We start from the raw sequence: 20,338 nt of genomic DNA on the forward strand, positions 1-20,338 counted from the left end.
ATGACTGGTTGACGAATTTCGTCCGCTTCTGAGTAAGTGGAGAATTTGCAATGCTTTCCTTTCCGTGGCGCCAGTGTAATTTCATCAACCTCATCATATACGGGAAATCTGGTTGTTATTTCCAGAGACTCTGTTGTTAAAATCATGTTAAAACTATTGGGCTGTTTTGATGGTCGTTTTCTTTTTTTCCGTCTTGTTGCAGCCAACCTGATCTCCGTTGTGGTCCTGTCCCGGGTAATGCGCAGCCTCTCCAAAGGAGTGATCCGTTACATGGTAACCATGGCAGTTGCAGGCACAATGGTCTGCATGTTTAACGTTACGTTGGGAAACGTCCTCCTCTATCATTTTCCGGGTTCCTTGCTGGCACAAACTTCCATTTGCCGTCTATCTTCATTATCTCAGGTATCCAACGTGCAATTCTCCGTCTGGGCCACGATGTCATTCACAATTGACAGCTTCATTGTCATTTGTTGCCAGGAATTGAAAACAAAATATTGCAATGAAAGAAACGCCGCCGTCACTCTAACTGCTGTGGGTCTGCTCAGCTTTTTGATTCACATTCCTGCTTATTTCCGCTTTGAACCTCATTACACTGTGGGTGACGTCCAATGGGGCTGCGCAATTTTAACACGAAATTACTCTTCACCAGCATGGCAGACTTACAGATGGTTGACTAAACTAATGGTACCACTGGTGCCGCTGCCGCTAATGTAACTGTTGAATTTCCTCACCGTCCGACATATTTTACTGGTCAGCAGAGCTCGGAGGATTTTGAGGCGCCGCGGGGTCGGTGAGGTTCCTGATCCCGAGATGACGAACCGGAGGACGTCCATTATTTTGCTCTTCGCCATCTCTGGGATCTTCATAGCGTTGTGGACACCGGTTACGATCATTGACCTATTATTCCCACTCACCTCAACCTTCGCGGTCGGTGCCCCGAAGTCACTGTATCTGCCCATTAGAATCACGATTCTGCAAATGTATTTCAGCTGTTGCACAAATACTTGTGTTTATGCGTTGACACAGAGGAGATTCCGGGAGGAAGTGAAGAAACTGGTAAAATATCCATTTGCTGTCCTTGTTCAGTTTTTCGAACCAATTAGGGAGCGACAATAAATCAGATTGCCCTCTTCCTCAGTTCGTTTCCCGTTCCGACAATTCTCCTATCACTGAATCAATCCCAATATCGCTAAGCCCCGTTAAACAAAGAAATCCACCCACCCACGCACACACACACACACACACACACACACACACACTCACTCACAGTCACACACACTCACACTCTCTCTCACTCACTCTCACACACACACACAACATTGCCACACCAATGTGGCCTCATGACTGCCCAATGAAAGCCTCCCGCAAATTGGAGGAACACTGCCTTGTGTTCTCAAGAAGACTTCATCAATATCGACTTCGGATTTCTGTCGATGCCCACTCCCCATGACTCCGTGTCCCTTTCTTTCTCATGATTCGTTGTGGGTGTTAGGTATTGAAAGATTAGATGGTTGAGGAGTAAGTTCACATAGGTCGGCGGCTCGTTGTGGTCCGAAGAACATACACTAACTGTTTTATGCTCGAAAATACTTATGCTTTATATTAACGAACACTCTGGGCCACTCAGAATTTCGAAATAAATTTTCCTGTCTGACTGTGAATGCAAATTAACATCAGACATTTATATGAAAAGAAGCCGATGCAAAAGCATCGCTATTGTCCGAAAGCTGACTGGTGGATTGCTGGCCAGTGTAATTGTCCAAACAATGGAGCCAAATATTCAATGGCACATGAATCAAAGATTGTCCAGGTGATTCAACGGTTCAAATTCGAATTCTGATTTGTCACATTTACACAGATGATGTGATTGAGTTGTCTTACAACACACCAGTAAGGATCTCATACATCAGATTTATTGTCGGATTAAATGCATGACATGACATAGGCAGTACGGTTGGCAATCCGTTTAGTGCACCGCAAAAACAACGCTGGCGATCGGGACCGGACCTGAGTTAGAAACCCCATTGTCCGTTACGAGTCTTCACATTCTCCACTTATCTGCATGGCTTTAATCCGGGGGCTCTGCTTTCCTCTCATCTTTCAAAAACGTATCGGGCTGTCGGTTAAATGCGTGTAAACCGTGCGGAACCGTCACGTGGGCCGAAATGGTCAGTTACCGGGCTGTATGTCTCAATATTATTTAATTTAAAATTTCATCCCCGAGATTATGTTTTTCTGCGGGCGAGGTTGAATTTCCACTTATTGTTGATGCGCAAAACTGTACATAGCCTATACATGTAAAGAAACAAAGAACTGTAAGTACATAACGAGCGTAAACAATCAGACTGCAATACAGAGAGAATTTAAAACTATCAAACGAATGCAAAATTAAGTACATGGTCCAATAAGGAAGACAATGATACAGTGGAGAGATACAAACAAGTTTGTGTGCCTGTGTGTGTGTGTGTGTGTGTGTGTGTGTGTGTGTGTGTGTGTGTGTGTGTGTGTGTGTGTGTGTGTGTGTGTGTGTGTGTGTTGGTGTTTGGAGGGGGTAGGAGAGAGGGATGGACGCAAAAAAGATTTCAGGTGCCATGGAGAAAAGGCAACAAAACATTACGATCTTTGGACTAACCCTATCCCTAATACAACCACCGGGGAGAGTGTACAGGAGCCTAAAGACGAGCCCTGAGCGGCACAAGGACAGATTCTTCCCCGCTGCCATCAGATTCCTGAATGTTCATTGAACAAAAGACACGGCCTTACTTTTCGCGCTCTATTATCGCTATTTTGTTATATTTTATAGTGCCATAAAATGAATGTAGTGTTAGTTTGCGCTCCGACGCAGCAGCAAAACACCGTATTTCATGACTTGTTCAGTACATTAAATTCTGATTCTGATCCTGAGGGGTGACCGAAATGAGCTCCCGGATGGGTTATTTGAGGCTGGCCCTATAGAAACAGTGCAGAAACGTTTAGACTGATACATGACTAGAATGTGGTTTCGAGGGACAGCGGCCAAACGCAGGCAGGTATGACCACTATGGATGGGAATATGTTTGACTGGAGTGGGCTGGTCGGGAGAAGCTAATCTTTCTCCGCCATGTGAATCAGTTTTATTTTCACGAGGAACTCATGGGCTCTGTTAGTGAGCGAAAAAAGAAAAAATATAAATTATCAACGTTGCAGACGGGAACAATGTTCCTTCGTATCTATTACATGGTAGATGCAAATCGAGCCAGAGGGAAGCCCTATACTGCTCTGTTGTATTATAGAAGGAAAGTCTCGAAAAATTCACACGTGATATCAAAATGAAAAATGCTTCCACACGGATATTGGCAAACCGATCTTCTCACAGTGATTCACGTTAACAGCCTAAGGAATTCCTGACGATTTCTCCTCCGGCTGAACTCCGCATCCCATCTCCTTCTGAGAGACTGCAAGCTGTGGAAGTCCCGACATCCAGCAGCCTGCAGATCCACCGTGGATTGGAGGAACAGGAGTTGGCCAACAGTATCATTGGGAGAATAACAATAGTCGACCGTCTGGAACTGCGATTCCACTCAATGGGCCTTCCGTCAACATGGTTGATGTCAGATCAAAGCCCTATCAGTAGAACGCCCCATTAAATCGAATTGTGGTAGCTCCAAAGTCTAAATTCCAACTTCACACATAGTTTCAAAACCACTGACCCATCCTTTGAAGTTGAGTACGAATTATTATATTTTTTTGTGTACGAATTATTCTATTTGAGTATATTTGAATGTAATGTGGTTCAATATTTTAAATAAAGTATTCAGAAACAGAGGTATGCACGTGACCTTCCAAATTTTCCCAGATTCCGGGAAAAGAGAGACGCGGCTGCACTTTCTTCACAATTGGATCGACATAGTTGCAGCAAGACATGCCACTGCTGATATATACACCTGGTAACACAACGGTGCCCATGATATCCAGGCCCCGACGGCTACAATCAACGTTTTGGTCTGACTGGCACTGAGGGAGTGGCTTTTAGATTTACACCACGCCATCTCACCTTACAATTATCAGGGGTACAAACCTACTTTCAAATTAAAGGTGCTTCACTTGCACTTTCTCCAACAGAGAAATCGTGCTCACGATTCGGCAAGAACCCTTCTATTAAATGCATAAAACATAGACGGTCCCTTTGAGGAACTATTTAATGGATATCGAGAGATGACCCCAAGTTTAGTTCACCCCCTCTTTTATGCTGCATCCTTTTTCCTTCTGATCGCTCACTGTGTGACCCGCGACACCGTTCAAACACATCGGACTTGAAACTTAATTTCCTTCAGATTCACTAAACCGGGATTTGAATTTATCTGAACTTCCAGTGGCATGTAGCATTCCCATTGATAACTTCTACCAAGACTTCCAACAGCCTTGTGTAAACACACAATATATGATCATCCCCATCTCCCGCCAGCCACTCTCTCTTCACCCTTCTCCCATTGCGAAGAAGATTGATGAGACGGAGATATTTTTCTCCCATCCTTCGAACATTAAGCACCCAGAGATGGAGATCTCTGGAATTCCCTCCCGTCGAGGCAAAGGCCCTGTTCATTTGAAGGAGAATGAAGAAAATTTCTGTGACATGTTAAACATTGATCAGTGCAAGTTTGGATTACTGTGGGCAATTTGAGTCAGCCAACTACAGAACATACATCAAAAAAGATTGAAAACAGGCAGCAAACGTCTACAATGGGTGTTGCCGGGACAAGAGGATCCGAGTTCGAGGGAAACGAGAAACCTGTTTAGACCTTTGTCCTCTCAACACCGGAGAATAAACGCTGAAGTAATACAGAGTATATGAGCGGTATATCCTAAGTACATGCAAGCAGGATTACCCCACAGACGTTCGATGAGACCATAAGTCAAGGAAATCGGTTGAAGTTGAAAAGTGAGATACTTAGAGGCCGAATCGGGGGAATATGGTAACAGGTTGTGAGAGGGTGATCGAGCTGCCAGATTAAATGGTGAATGCAGGCTCAATTATGACATTTAAGAATATTTTGGAAAGGAGGAATATAATATGCAGAGATATGGTTCTGTTATAAGTCATTTGGAGCTATGAAATATAATGTTTCAGCATGGATTAGATGGGCTGAACGAATGCTTTTCAATTCTATGATTAGGAGATTCAAGGGTATTTAATACAGTGCAATGTAGATCAGTCATATTATTTTTATTTTGTATCCATTTAATTGATTATATCTTCCTATTTACCGATTAGAAACTGGACTGGTGGCCGCATCTACTAACTATATATCACAAATCATAGCTTATATGATTCTGTACGACATTCCTCACTTAGAGGTCACGAGCCGAAACGTTCTCTGCCCATATCTCTCCGCGGATGCTGCAGAACTCGTTGGGAACACAAGGAACATCGGAGCACAGTGCAGTCCCTTCAACCTGCGAGGATGTCCCGAATTAAGCAATGGTCACTGTATCTGGCGATTAGAATCACGATTCTGCTAATGTATTTCAGCTGCTGCACAAACACTTGTGTTTATGCATTGACACAGAGGAGATTTCGGGAGGAAGTGAAGAAACTGGTAAAATACCCATTTGTTCAGTTTTTCAAAGCAGTTAGGGAGCGACAATGAATCCGATAGCCCTCTTCCCCACTTCGTTTCCCGTTACGACTCTCGTACAATCACTGAATCAACCCCAGTATCGTTAAGCCCCGTAAAACAAAGGAAGCCACACACAGACACACACGCACACACAGAAACACACACACACACACACACACACACACTCACGCACACACTCACACACACACTCACACAAACACTCACAGTCACACACACAGTCACACACACACTCACACACACAGTCACACACACACACATTCTCTCTCTCACACACACTCACACACACACAAACACTCTCTCACACACAAACACACACACACACACAAACACACACACACACACACACACACACACACACACACACACACACACACACACACACAATTCCAACACCAATTAATCCTCAAGACTGCGAAATGAAAGCCACCCGAAAATTAGAGGAACACTACCTTGTATTCCGTCTCAAGAAGATTACATCAATATCGACTTCGGATTTCCATCAACACCCCCTCCCCATGTCGCCGTGTCCCTCTCTTTACCATGGTTTATGAAAGATTAAATGGTTGAGGAGTAGGTTCACATCGGTCTGGGCAACATTGTGAGCCAGAGAACATGCACTTAATGTTCTATGCTCTAAAATAATTATGCTTTATATTAACGAACACGCAGGGCCACTCCGAGATTCGGAATAAATTTTCCTTTCTGACCTTGAATTCAAATTAACTTCAGAATATTATATGATTAGAAGGCGATACCAAAGCAGTGCTATTGTCCGAAAGATGACCGGTGGATTGCTGGCCAGTGTAAACAATGGAGCCAAACATTCAATGTCGCATGAACCAAAGATTTCCCATGTAAATCAACAGTTCAAATTCGAATTCTGATTTGTTGTCACATTTACAAAGAGGATGCGATTGCGTTGTCTTAAAACAAACCAGTAGGGATCCCATACCCCAGATTTATTGTCGGAGTTAATGCATTTCATGACATGGGGCGGTACAGTTGGCGTTCCGGTTAACGCTAGCGATTTGGACCAGACCTGAGGTGATATCTCGCTGTCTGTAACGAGTCTCTACATTCTTCCCTGTCTCATGGCTTTTATCCGGAGGCACAGGTTTCATCCCACCCTTCAAAAACGTACCTGGGCTCTCAGTTAATGCGGTGTAAACCAAGGTGAACGGGCACGTGGTCCGAAATGGTCAGTTACCGGGCTGTATGTCTAAATATACATTTAATTAAAAATTACAACCCCGAGATTATTTTTTTTTCTCAGGGCGAGGAAGGATTTCCACTTACTGGTGGTGCAAAAAACTGTACATAGCCAAAACATGTGAAGAAATAAAGAACTGTAAATACATAACGAGTGTAAACAATCAGACTGCAATACAGAGAGAATTTAAAAGATGTTTGTTTGCGCTCCGACGCTGCCACAAAACACCATATTTCATGACTTGTTCAAGCCATTAAATCCTGAATCTGATCCTGATGGCATGTGCATTCCCTTGGAAAAGATAACATAATTTACGTGATAATTATCTTTCATGTAGGAAAATGTGGAGCTCCAATTTGGATTATATGGGTCAAGGTTTTGAACTCGCTGCGGCCCGTTGTAGTGTTGTTATCCTATTCCGTTGCATTTAATTATGTTATTGATGGATGTATCTCCTTTTTTTCTTTCCTCGATCTTTATAAAAGCTTCACTATGCTGTACAGGAATCGTTCCTATCCTCAAAAGGTGTCCCGAATGGACGCCACGGAGATCTTCTATCCCATTCTTGCCATTGTCGGCATTCCTGGTAACTTTATTTATGCTGCGATCTTCGCCGCCTGGCCTGACTGTCCTTGTTCCGGAGCACACAACAGCATATTGTTTTTGCTATCGCTCATGTCAATTGCTAAAAGCTAACTCGGTTTATTAATTTAGAAATAACTTGGCCTTTTTGCTCAATCGAATCTGTGGAGATGTTATGTAATTGAATGTCCCTGTGGAAAGAATGGACTCCGAAAGGTATTCGAAGGGGAGAAGATTGTTTTGAAAATTGCATGAAAATTTTTAAATATCATCGAACACTTTGTTGGTTTGTTATCAAATGCGAGCTTTTTTAAGACAAAATTTGGAGCAAGAAATTAACTTCCTAATTTAACTATGTTTCAAATATTAATTACAGACCCTTTGAAGATAGAATTTATATCGGAAATGTATAGTTTGTTACAAGAGAAGTTGAATAAACGTAATATGTTTAAAAATAAATTGGTGGAGGACTTGCAAGTGGTTATTTTAGAGGAAGATTGGTTAAAGATGTGAGGAAAATACAGTCACTAAATTGTTTAATGTGAGGTATAATTTGGTTAATTATAAATATCAACATTAAATATATTTGACGCCGGAGAAATTGAAAATATATGGATTTATTGATTCGGATTTATGTTTTCGATGTGGAACAGAAAAGGGACTTTATTACATTCTGTCTGGTTGTGTGACAAGATGCAGAACTTCTGGTTATAAGTTAGACAATTTTTGGAACATTTGTATAATATGCATTGTTACTTGATCCTTTATTATTTTTATTGGGTTCTATGAAGTATTAAGTGGTTTGAAATTTGATAAAATTCAAATTGCATTTATTCGTTTGGCTTTAGCTGTGGCTACAAAATGTGCAGCAGTAAAATGGAAGGACGATGTAGTAATTAATATTCAAAGATGGCATAATGAATTGAAATCATATACGCATTTAGAAAAATAACATAAAACTTGCATAACAATTATTCTTATTTTATTAAAATGTGGGAACGAGATCTAAAATCGATGGATATTATTACATTTTAAATATTATATTTTTAATTTTTTTATGTTATATTAAGTTACTTAATATTCTTTGTAAAAGGCTCCATTATAATATTATGTAGTTGCAGGGTTAGTTATGGGTTTTTTGTGGGTGAAGGGGAGGGGATGAATGCATTACTAAATTACTAATTTATGGTTAAGTACTTTATTAATACAACTCTGTAATTATGGATTTTGCTTTTCATATATATATTTGTACATTCTTAATAATATAAATAAAGTTGGTTAATTTTTTTTAATGTCCCAGTGGAAAAAGGTGTCCTTTAATTGTGGCTACACAGCAATCGTTCCTATACTCAAAAGTTGCATGAAAAACTTCTACCCTATTCTTGCAATTGTCGGCATTCTTGGTATGTGTTTCTAATGCGTGGTTCCTGTTTGGCGTTATTTCGGGGTATTGTCAACTCTTTACCATACCGACCACCTCGGAGCAAAGCAGAGAGAGGTGAGACTAATGAGACAAATAGAGAACAAAATGAATGCCGCGATCTGACAAGAGATTTTCGCCAGTCAATATTGGACTGGAACCTGGCTTTTGGCAAAGATAAAGGGCACAGTATGGTTTTTCAATTAATACCGGCTGGAACACGGACGGTAAGGTTCCGTCGACCTCCTATTCCACTGCCTTCGAGCAAATCGAACATCAAATGCCACCCCTTCAGCGTACCCTTAAATTTCTCATTAGTGGGTCTCACCGGAGCTAATCTTCAGCCAGACGACAATAAGAGGCATTTGCGGAGCTGCATGACGTGTTCAGTAATGAGCGACGGTCCACCCCTCTTCACTTCAAATCAAAGTCGGTGATTTTACCCAGGCCTGTGATACGAAATCCCTGCAGAATTATCACCAGCGTACCCTGCTGGAACAGTGGTACAAATAAATTTCATCACATCTTACATACAAAAGGAAGGTCCATCATTCTTTCACGTCTCCGCATTTTCGTGTTTGCTCTCCACCCCATCTAAACCACTGATAATGTTTTAGACCCTCAATAATTCACCTCTATCGCTCCGTCACTGCAAAGATAAAAAGCCCCAGCTCTGTCAGCCTTCCTTCATATGACATGTTCTCCAATCCAGGCAACACCTTTGAACCCTCTCCAGTGCGTCCACATCCTATAAGGAGGCGACCGGAACTATAGCAATGTCTTGAACTGTTTATCGTCACGTGTATGGAAAAAAGTGAAAAGGGGTTGTTTTACGTGCTATCCAGCAAAATCAACCCACAAATAATAGAGCAGGCAGTGCAAGGAAAACAATTAATGTAGGTGATAATGTTTCAATAATGGGACAGAATGTCATGTTAAAGACAGAGCTGCCTGGAAGCAGTGCAAGGGGAGGGAGTCACGTGATGGAGTAGTGGCCGGTTGGGGAACTCCAGCCCTCTCCAGAAAAGTTAAAAAAAAGATAGAGAAAAAGCAAAGATACAAACTTAAAAACCAAAACAAGGTGAAAGTAAAAGTGTGAAGAAAATGGCAGCGAAGAAAGAAAAACCAAAAACAACGGGAAGAAAAGAAGAAGGAAAGACGTCGGAAGAAGAAGGTGAAGGCCTTACCTGTCCGAAGAGGCCCGCCGCGGAGAGAGAGGCCCGCTCCTTCAGGACTACAAAAATGGTGAGCAGAGCCGAGTAAAAGTGCGCAATCGCGCATGCGCGATGCGCATGAAAAAACACACTGACGGGAGGGGGAGCAGCTGCGGAGTCGATCTCCACAGCTGAGAGAGACACCTGCAGCACAGCAGCAGGTGCAGAACACAGACAATAACGACAACAACAAAGAAGAGGGTAAAAAGAAAACAAGGAAACAACAGATGGTCAATCCAGAGGAAGAAGAAGAAGAAGAACAGAAAGAAGTGGATGAAGAAGAGAAAGGCAAGACAATGGATGTATTTTTTTAAAGAATATATGGAATAAGTGAAAGAATGGCAATTACAAGAATTTCATGAGATAAAAAGAAAAATTAAGAATGCAGAAGAAAGAATGAATAAAATGGAAGTGGCCATATCAGAATTGGCAAAAAGAGTGGAAAATATGGAGAAACGAGAAACATTTGTAGATATGGAAGTAAAAGACTTAAAAAAGAAATTAGAAGAATCTAATAAAAAAGCTAAAGAAGCACAGGAGCTGTTAGCTCAGAAGATAGATATGATAGAAAACTATAATAGAAGAAATAATATAAAGATAGTGGGCCTTAAGGAAGATGAAGAAGGCAAGAATATGAGAGAATTTATAAAAATTGGATCCCCAGGGTCCTGGGAAGCCCAGAATTACAGGAAGAAATGGAAATAGAGAGGGCACATAAAACTTTAGTCCCGAAACCACAACCGCAGCAAAAACCAAGATCCATTTTAGTAAAATTCTTAAGATATACAACAAGAGAAAATATATTGGAGAAAGCAATGAAGAAAGTAAGAGAGGACAAAAAGCCAATGGAATATAAAGGTCAAAAAATATTTTTGTATCCAGACATAAGTTTTGAACTCCTGAAGAAGAGGAAGGAGTTCAATACAGCGAAAACGATCTTATGGAAAAAAGGATATAAATTTATGTTAAGGTACCCAACGGTACTTAAAATAATTATTCCAGGGCAACAAAACAGACTATTCTCGGATCCAGAGGAAGCAAGGACATTTGCAGAACAATTACAAAACAAGCAGAGAGATGAAGACATGTAATAAGAATAAAAATGACCACGATCTATATGTATGTGTGTAAAGGGGTATATGTGTGTATATATATATATATATATAGTGTGCATACATGAATGTATCTATATTTAGAGGAAAATATATAGAGTATAGACAAGAATTAATAAGGGAGGGAAATGGAATAGAGGGAATAAGGAGGGAATTAAAAGAGTGACCTTTGTTACATATGAAAATTGAACTCTTTTCTGGGGGGCTGGGTGGGGAGGAGTTACGGTCACTGCAAAATCAGCTGACGTTTGCGAGTGAATTCGCAAATCCAAATGGAGAGGGGAGATGTGGTTGTCCGACAAGGAATAAAGGACAACTCAGGAGGGGGAGGGGAGATTGGGGTTAAAGTTTTAAATTGGAGTATAGGGAAAATGTTTGATGTTTTAGAAATGTTGTCTTATAAAGAGTTCAAAACAAGAAAGCAGAAATGGATAAGAAGGAAAGGTAATGATGGAGAAACGGAAAGGGAAGATAAACAAAGTATAAAATGGCTACGCTGAACTATATGACTTTAAATATTAACGGAATACATAACCAAATGAAAAGGAAGAAACTGCTAAATTTACTGAAAAAAGAAAAAATTGATATAGCATTTGTGCAAGAAACACATTTAACTGAATTGGAGCACAAGAAATTAAAGAGAGATTGGGTAGGACACGTAACAGCAGCGTCGTATAATTCAAAAGCAAAAGGAGTAGCTATATTAATTAGTAAAAATGTGTCAATTAAAATAGAAGAAGAAATAATAGATCCAGGAGGGAGATATGTAATGATAAAAAGTCAGATATATTCGGAGTTTTGGAATCTACTCAATGTATATTCACCTAACGAAGAAGATCAAAAGTTTATGCAAGATATTTTTTTGAAGATAGCAGATACGCAAGGGAACATATTAATAGGAGGAGATTTCAACCAAAAATGTGGATTCAAATATGGACAAAACTGGGAAAAAAATTAACAGAAAGAACAAAGTAACCAAATTTATAATTAAATCGATGGAAGAAATGCAACTTTTGTATATATGGAGGAAACAACACCCAAAGGAAAAGGAATATTCATATTACTCGGCTAGACATAAAACATACACAAGAATAGACCTATTTTTGTTATCAGCTCGTATGCAAGATAGAGTAAGAAAAACAGAATATAAAGCTAGAATATTATCGGACCATTCACCCTTAATATTGACAATAAAGTTAGAGGACATCCCTCCAAGAATGTATAGATGGAGATTAAACTCCATGTTACTCAAAAGGCAGGATTTTAGAGAATTCATTGAAAGACAAATTAAAATGTATTGTGAAATAAACACGGAATCAGTGAAAGATAAGTTAATACTATGGGATGCAATGAAAGCGTTCATTAGAGGGCAAATAATAAGTTATGTAACCAAGATGAAGAAGGACTATAATCAGGAAACAGAGCAGTTGGAAAGGGAAATAGTAAATATAGAAAAAGAATTAGCAATGAAGGAAGATACAACTAAAAGAAGAGAATTGGCAGGTAAAAAAATAAAATATGAAACACTACAAACATATAAGGTGGAGAAGAATATAATGAAGACAAAACAGAAATATTATGAACTAGGGGAAAAAACGCACAAAATTCTAGCATGGCAGCTTAAGACAGAACAAGCTAAGAAAATGGTATTGGCATCAAGTAAAAAGACAAACAAATCACATATAATCCAAAGGAGATCAAGGAAAACTTTAGAGAATTCTATGAACAATTATACCAAACTGAAAACGAAGGGAAAGAAGGGAAAATAGATGAATTTCTAACTAAAATTGAACTACCAAAACTACAAATAAAGGAACAAAATAAATTAACTGAACCATTTGGAATAGTAGAAATACAAGAGATAATAAAAAATTACCAAATAAGAATACACCAGGAGAGGATGGATTCCCGATAGAATTCTATAAAACATTTAAAGATTTATTAATTCCTCCCCTCCTGGAAGTAATCAACCAGATTGATAAAACACAAAGCTTACCAGATTCATGTAAAACAGCAATAATTACAGTAATGCTAAAGCAAGGGAAAGATCCACTCGCACCAACGTCATATAGACCAATATCTTTACTTAACACAGATTATAAGATAATAGCTAAACTATTAGCAAACAGATTACCAGAGTATATACCGAAAATGGTAAATCTAGACCAAACTGGACTTATTAAAAAAAGACGCACAACAGACAATATTTATAAATTTATTAACTTAATTCATGCAGTAGAAGGGAGTAAAGCGCCAACAGTAGCAGTTGCTTTAGACGCCGAGATGGCCTTTGACGGAGTAGAATGGAATTATTTATTCAAAGTATTGCAAAAATTCAGTTTACCAGAGAAGTATATTAATTGGATTAAAGCATTATATAAGGGACCATTGGCGAAAGTGACAGTAAATGGATATGTATCAAAGCAATTTAACTTAAGCAGGTCAACACAACAGGGATGCCCACTATCACCTTTATTGTTCGCGTTAGCTATAGAACCACTAGCAGAATTGATAAGAACAGAGAATAATATAAAAGGGATAAAAATAAAAGACAAGGAATATAAAATCAGTTTATTTGCGGATGATGTTATAGTATACTTAACAGAACCAGAACTATCAATAAATGAATTATATAAGAAATTGAAGGAATATGGAGAAGTGTCGGGTTACAAGATTAACGTAAATAAAAGTGAAGCAATGCCTATGAATAATGCGGATTTCTCAAAATTTAAGAAGGAATCACCATTCAGATGGCAAATGCAAGCAATACGATACCTAGGTATACAAATAAATAAAAATCTCGGCCAACTATATAAACTCGATTATTATCCACTAATGAAAAAATTACAGGACGATTTAGAGCATTGGAAAGATTTACCACTAACACTAATAGGAAGGATAAACTGTATTAAAATGAACATTTTTCCATGGATATTATACTTATTTCAGGCATTGCCAATACACCTGACAGAGAACTTCTTCAAGGAGTTAAAGAAAATAATAAGGAATTTTTTATGGAAAGGGGGGAAACCGAGGAAAGCACTAGATAAATTAACAGAACGCTATAAACAAGGAGGCTTACAACTGCCAAACTTTAAAAATTATTATAGAGCCGTACAATTAAGATAACTATCAGATTTTTATCAAACAAGCGAAAAGCCAGATTGGACTAGATTAGAATTAGATAAAATAGGGGAAAATATACCTGAACACATATTATATAAATGGGATGAAAATTTGGTACAACATAGAAGTTCTCCAGTATTACATCATCTACTCAATATTTGGAAGAAGATTCATGTAGAAAGAAATAAAACAAATTATCAATTACCAAAACTAATATTGACGCAAAACAAGTTACTCCCTTTTACAATAGACAACCTTTCCTTTAGAGAATGGGAGAAAAAAGGGATCAAAAGAATAGAAAATTGTTTTTCAGGAAATAGATTATTATCCTTTGAACAAATGAAAGATAAATACAATATAACTCAAGATACAGAGCTGGCATATTACCAATTGAGATCCTACTTGAAGGACAAATTAGGAAGCAGTCTGAGGTTACCAAAGGGAAGTAACTTTGAATATGTGATTACAGATACAATGATAATCAAAAGATTTATAACAAATATGTATATTAAACTGCAATAAAAGGAGAATGAGGAAACGAATGGTAAAACTAAACAAAAATGGGAACAAGATTTAAATATAAAGATTAAAAAATGAAACATGGGAGAAGTTATGTTCTGGAACGATGAGAAATACAATAAATACGAGGTTACGTATGATACAATATAACTGGATACACAGGCTATACATTACACCTCAAAAGTTAAATAAATGGGACCCAACAGTATCTGATAGATGTTTCGATGTAAAAAAAGAAATGGGAACAACAATTCATGCAATCTGGACATGTGAGAAAGTAGAAAAATTTTGGGAAGATCTAAACCAAATATTAAATAAAATTACAGAAAACAATATACCAAAGAATCCAGAGACCTTCCTCCTAAGTAACATAAAAAACAAAGAATTTGGAATTGATTTGGATGGTGCACAAAAAAGATTTGTTAAGATAGCTCTAGCCGTAGCAAAAAAATGTATTATGTCAACCTGGAAATCGGAAGATAATTTGAAAATACAACAATGGTATATAGAAATGAAAAAATGTATTCCATTAGAAAAAATAACATATAGTTTAATAAATAATATTGAAATATTTGAACAAATATGGGAGCCTTACATGAAACACAATAGCGAAAACCTACCGGGGACATTCACTACCTAAATTAACGAAAGGAGAAGGAAATGAAAAGAATTGACTCAGTGGAATTTCTTGTTTATTTTTATTGAATGACAACATCGTTTGACTGGTTTAATGTATCCTAGATTTTGTACTTTAAATGGACGGGAGGGGGAGGTAGGGAGGGTGGGATGGGAGAAAAGGGCACTGTATATATTTGAAAAGGTAAAAGAATATATCATGGTTAATGTGGTTTATGGTGTGAAAAATAAAAAAAAATTAAAAAAGAAGCACTTACAAAGGTCTGTTTAAGTGTCTGACAGCAAAAATCGAGTGTGAAGAGTTTTTTTTTCCAACTCACGCATATTCCACCTGACGGGATGAAGAAGGAGAGAGGGCGGTCAGGGTGGAATTGTTACTTTAACATGTACATTGAATATTTATCCACAAGGCGCCAGGAGGTATGGATGGACGGACGGGTGGTTGGCTTTCTTGATGGCCCTGGCCGTAGTTACTTGAGTCCCCGAGTTGAACAGCTTCCAAACCTATTTATGATAAGCCGGACTGGATATTTACGATTGTGCATCTGCGCACAAAGGACAGTGATAATGACTGGTTGACGAATTTCGTCCGCTTCTGAGGAAGTGGAGAATTTGCAATGCTTTCCTTTCCGTGGCGCCAGTGTAATTTCATCAACCTCATCATATACAGGAAATCTGGTTGTTATTTCCAGAGACTCTGTTGTTAAAATCATGTTAAAGCTATTGGGCTGTTTTGATGGTCGTTTTCTTTTTTAACGTCTTGTTGTAGCCAACCTGCTCTCCGTTGTGGTCCTGTCCAGGGGAATGCGCAGCCTCTCCAAAGGAGTGATCCGTTACATTGTAACCATGTCAGTGGCAGACACAATGGTCTGCGTGTTTAAGGTTACGTTGGGTAACGTCTTCCTCTATAATTTTCCGCGTTCCTTCCTGGCGCCTACCTCCACCACCCGTCTTGGAGCCGTCCTACAGAGTACCAGTGTGCATTTCTCCGACTGGCCCAGGCATCATTCACAATTGTCCGCTTCATTGCCATTTGTTGCCAACAATTAAGGCTGTGGGTCTGCTGAGCTTTCAGTTGCAGATTTCAGTTTATTTCTGCTGTGAACCCGAATAAACTGTGGATGACGTCCGAAGGGGCTGCCGTACTGTAACACGATTTAACTCTTCACCAGCATGGAAGACTTCCAGATGGTTGACTAAACTCATGGTACCACGAGTGCCCCTATCGCTGATCTTACTGTTAAATACTCTCACCGTCCGACACATTTTATTGGTCAGCATAGCTCGGAGGACTTTAAGCGCCGCGGGGATCGTGAGTTCCCTGATCCCGAGATGACGAACAGGAAGACGTCCATTATTTTACTCTTCGCCATCTCTGGGACTTTCGTTACATTTTTGTGGACACCGGTTCCGATCATGGACCAATCTTTCAAGCTCATCAGCGCTTTTGCAGTCGGCGCCTCGAAGTCACTGTACCTGGCAATTAAATATGTCCATGTGTGGACACAGTAGAGATTCCGGGATGAAGTGAAAAAAGGGGTGAAATATCATATTCTTTGTCCTCTTTCGGTTCTTTCAAGTAATTCGGCTGTCAAAATTAAGCAGAGAGTTCGAACCTTTTCACCAGTTCGTTTCCAATTTCAACTCATCTTTTCTCGGATTCATCCCCGATTTTGTAATCCCCGTGAAACAAATCATTTTCCAGAGTATGTAGAAGTTTCTGGCAGATAAATTGGGAAAGGTTTGTTAGGGCAGGTCACGCACAAACACTTCAAAACACCGATTTTTTGCAGAGGGCTCAGGGACTCATGGTGGAGAGTTGATTGCAAAAGGTTACAAATGTAACAAAAGGCACTATAAGCTTTGACAGGAAAAGAGCATTTACTGTCTGGAAGGTCATATGATCTTCGCAGGCAGAGAGAGCAGAAGAAAAGACAGGCTTTGGTCTCAGTGTTGGAGGGGAGTGAAAGAGGAGACACATATACATCGGTTCCAGAGGGTCAAGCTGGCAAGGATTGGAAGACGACCTGGTCAAAAGAGACTACTGGGTGTCCGGTGTTTACCTCGGAATAGGGGAAACAGAAAGGAACTCTGTGGTGACCTGAAAGAAAGAGGTGATCATCTGGAGAACCCTGAAGGGGGAAAGTTTCTTCAGCAAGACACCAGAGTAGCTGATTAAAAAGGAATCAGTTGTGGATGCCTGGAACACTGAAAACCAGCAAGAACCTTTCTGAGTGGTAAAGATTTATCTGTTAAGCATCAAATCCGGGGGAACATTATTATCAATGTTAACTTCTGTTCACAGTACATGAACTGCCTGAAACCAGTGAGATTGGACTGTGAACTAAAGAACTTTGTTGAACTTACACACACGTGATCTTAGCATGAGGAGGGGTTAAGTAGATAAAGTAAGTCAATAGTGATAAGTTGAAGTTTGATTCTATTTTCATGTTCAAAGATAATTAAAAGCAACTTTTGTTTAAGTTACCCTTTGTCGTGGTGTATATGTATTGCTGCTGGGTTTTGGCATCTTCAGGACTCATAGCACAACGCACACCCTTCCGCATCAAAGTGTCTGTCAATGGCCTCATGCACTGCCAACTGGAGATCATCTGCAAATTGGAGGTCATTAACTTGTATACCGTGTCCAAATATCACCCTCAAATTTAGTACCATCCCTTATCCCCCTCTGTCTCTATGTCACTAGCGTGGGGTGCAGACCACAATGGGTGACACCGTCAGTGGTGGTGACGCCAAATGACTGTCAATAAAAATGTTGTGTGGAAATTTATTATTTATCATGAAAATATCTTTGCAGTTAATTATAACAACAAAAACATTTTTCATGAGTCCAGTTTACACTGGCAAACTGGATGCTCATTTACTTTTGGAACCTCCCAATGCACTCGGGTCAGAGCTGTGATTATTATCCAAGGACAATGGCACTTCGAATCACGTGGTTTGACCTGCACGCACCACAAGCAAGCGCTGTTGTTTTCGTTGCTGCTGGTGATTTTATAATCGCTGCTTTTGTCAAATGTACTGGTGTTTTCGCTACAATCTTGTGGTCATTAGTATTTGTGAACCTGGATCAAAAATTGTTTTGAGTACGAAGTAGCAATTAAAGGAAAAGAAGAGAAAAATTTTAAAAAAAAAGGTTTCTGCTCAGTTACTAATAAAGTTGAAATTCAATGTTGAAATATCTTACGAAACAATTTTGCTGTTAAATTTCATATAATCTAAAATAGATACATTTAAGAAACTATATTATCATAGGAACATAGGAACACAGGAACATAGGAAGTAGGAACAGGAGTAGGCCAAAAATTGCCCATCGAGCCTCCTCCGCCATTCAGTAAGATAATGGCTGATCTAATTTATGACCTAACTCCGCCTACCTGCCTTCTCCTCATATCCCCAAATTCCTCTATCATGTAAAAATTTATCTAACCGAATTTTAAATATGTTTAATGAAGCAGCCTCAACCACTTCTCTGGTTAGAGAATTCCAAACATTCACCACTCTCTGGGAAAAACTATTTTTCCTCATCTCTATGCTAAATCTAATCCCCCAAATCTTGAGACTGTGTCCTCTCATTTTAGTTTCCTTGGCCAGCTCAAAAAACCTTCCTACATCTATCCTATCCATACTCTTCATAATCCTATGTTTCTATCAGATCTCCTCTCATTCTTCTGAATTTGAGCGAATACAATCCTAGATGATTTAATCTTTCATCATAAGTCAACCCCTTTATCCCAGGGATCAACCTAGTAAACCTCCTCTGGACCGTCTCCAAAGCCAGTATATCCTTCCTCAAATATGGAGACCAGAAATGGACACAGTACTCCCAGTGTGGTCTCACCAATACCTTATACAGTTGCAACATTACCTCCCTACTCCTGAATTCAATTCCTCTAGTGATGAAGGCCAACATTCCATTTGCCTTCTTAATAACCTGCTGCACCTGCAACCTAACTTTTTGTGATTCGTGCACAAGCACTCCCAAGTCCCTCTGCACAACAGCATGCTTCAGTTTTTCACTCTTTAAATAATATTCAGCTCTTTCATTTTTCTAGCCAAAGTTGATAACCTCACACTTACTAACATTGTACTCCATCTGCCCACTCATCCAGCTTAACTATATCCCTCTGCAGACTCTCCACATCCTCATTACAATTTGCTCTTCCACTCAATTTGCTGTCATCCGCAAACTTGGCTACACCACATTTTGTCACCTCCTCCAAGTCATCAATGTAAATGAAGAACAGTTGTGGGCCTAACACTGACCCCTGCGGCACCCCACTTACCACTCTCTGCCAACCTGAAAAACTCCCACTTATCCCGACTTTCTGCCTCCCGTCAGACAACCAATTTTCAATCCAGGCCAATATACTTCCCCGGACTCCACTTTCCTGTAACTTACTGATAAGTCTCTTGTGCGGCTCCTTATCAAACACTTTCTAGAAATCCAAATATACAGCATCAACTTGTTCCCCTCTATCCACCGCACCCATTATATCCTCGAAGAATCCTAACAAGTTTGTCAAACAAGATCTTCCCTTTCTAAAACCATGCTGCATCTGCCTGATTGAACCCTTACATTCCAAAAGTTTCACTATTTCATCTTTAATGACGGCTTCAAGCATTTTTCCAACTACAGACGTCAAGCTAATTGGCCAATAATTTCCAGTCTTCTGCCTACATCCCTTCTTAAAAAGTGGCGTGCCATTTGCTGTCTTCCAGTCTGCCAGGACCTGCCCAGAATCCAAGGAATTTTGGTATATGACCACCAATGCATCAACTATAACTTCTGCCATTTCCTTCAGAACCCTTGGATGCATATCATCAGGACCAGGTGATTTGTCTGGCTTTAGTCCCATTAGTTTCTCCATCACTACTTC

The 20,338-nt window shown here is 39.5% G+C and overlaps 1 long non-coding RNA gene across 2 annotated transcripts; it reads right to left on the reverse strand.

Annotated features, from left to right (window-relative positions):
• Positions 1-1,891: 1,891 nt before the first annotated feature.
• Positions 1,892-10,076, reverse strand: LOC138752540 (uncharacterized). 2 transcript variants are annotated; one of them, XR_011350728.1, is made up of 3 exons: positions 10,018-10,076; positions 9,159-9,322; positions 1,892-2,289 (listed from the first exon to the last, which is right to left on the reverse strand). It is a non-coding gene; the product is annotated as an uncharacterized lncRNA (long non-coding RNA). The 2 variants fall into 2 exon arrangements; XR_011350729.1 differs by having other exon boundaries at positions 9,159-9,319; positions 10,018-10,069.
• Between the last annotated feature and the right edge of the window lie 10,262 nt (positions 10,077-20,338).

The sequence above is a fragment of the Narcine bancroftii genome, chromosome 2 (assembly GCF_036971445.1).
Source record: "Narcine bancroftii isolate sNarBan1 chromosome 2, sNarBan1.hap1, whole genome shotgun sequence".
Taxonomy (NCBI): Eukaryota; Metazoa; Chordata; class Chondrichthyes; order Torpediniformes; family Narcinidae; genus Narcine; species Narcine bancroftii.